Here is a 1,446-nt window from a genome sequence, read left to right on the forward strand (position 1 = left end):
AACTCCTGCGGGACAAAATTCCGGCACACCGGCGACGCTGATATAACCTCGGCAGTTGCGAGCGTCGTTAAATAAAACATAACATGTTACATAACCGTTGAAATCTGATATCGTCACTGCCTGCATATATATTTATTTATTTATTTATTCATGGCCACTGTCATTGTAGCCTATACAAGACATCGAAGAGCTACTGAGCGCGGGGCATTGAGGGGATCGAAGCATTTGTGGAGACGTTAGCCACGTCGTAGAGAGCAAGAGGCCTATATATATTATAAGTCCTCTTGGTAGAGTGTGTTGCCGCCGTTGCTTACGAGATTATACAAGCTGGCGCATAGAGCTTGAAAAACGAGTCTGAAGTGGTTCCCTCGTAATGCCAATTCCGCCGCTCGGAGCGCTGTTCTGCCCTATATATTCATAGCAGAACACTTAAAAGACATTGACATTTGGGACATTTAAAGGACTCATCATTGCTTATTAAATGCTTCGTACAATATTTTATGGACAATAGACGTAATTTGCAAACTTCTACTCCTCAATTATATTACAATAAAAGGCTGTCATTCTTGATATTAAAACATATTACATATAAACTGAGGGACTGTCTGCTCTGTACTTCAGTTCATACACCAAACATTTCCGGAAATAAATTAACTTGACATCTTACATATACGCACTATAGCCTACCCTTTTCACCTAATATTATTAATATTGTTATTAAATAAGACATTGCAACTAATTAAGGTACTGCATTATCTTTAATTTCCTTGAATTCATAATTAAGCATTTGCAAGAAGGCGTAACTTTTCCCTCTCTTTTAAAAAAATACGAACGTCACAATAATTGAGAAGTACGTATAATTATTACGCGATTTTTTCTTGCAGTGGTGAAAACATTTCTATAGGCCTACTGATTAATCTATTGAGCATAGTAATAGTAAACGCTGTAGTATTTTTTTTTATGAAGCCAAGATTTTCGCAAGAACTGAAGTGCGACACATGTAAAGATGAGGAAATGTCCCTCTTTCTTTTGGGAAAACTTGTGAAGCCACTACTGGACAATATTGCCAAAGATATTTCCAGTAAATACGAAGTGATTAGGAAACTTAATCAGAAGCCCCTAAATAGAAAAGTGCTGAAAGTGCAATAAACTGGGCCATTTCTTAATTACATATAGAACACTGGAACTGACTATCTACAAGGACCCTCGTGTTATAAATATTATGATTATTTCAGACTGTGATACAGTTATAAGCGTACATTCCTAAAATTTAAAAGTAACAATGAGGATGCCCTATGTTATAGGAAAGTTTTAAACGTGTACATTTAACTTTTTTATGAATGATTTCCTGATCAAGATTTTCATTAACTATGTGCCAAACTTTTGAAGTGAAGAGTGCAGTAAGAAACTGTTGGACATCTGATCAGTATTTTAATGATGTGCTGG

The sequence above is a fragment of the Periplaneta americana genome, chromosome 1 (genome assembly GCF_040183065.1).
Source record: "Periplaneta americana isolate PAMFEO1 chromosome 1, P.americana_PAMFEO1_priV1, whole genome shotgun sequence".
Lineage (NCBI taxonomy): Eukaryota > Metazoa > Arthropoda > Insecta > Blattodea > Blattidae > Periplaneta > Periplaneta americana.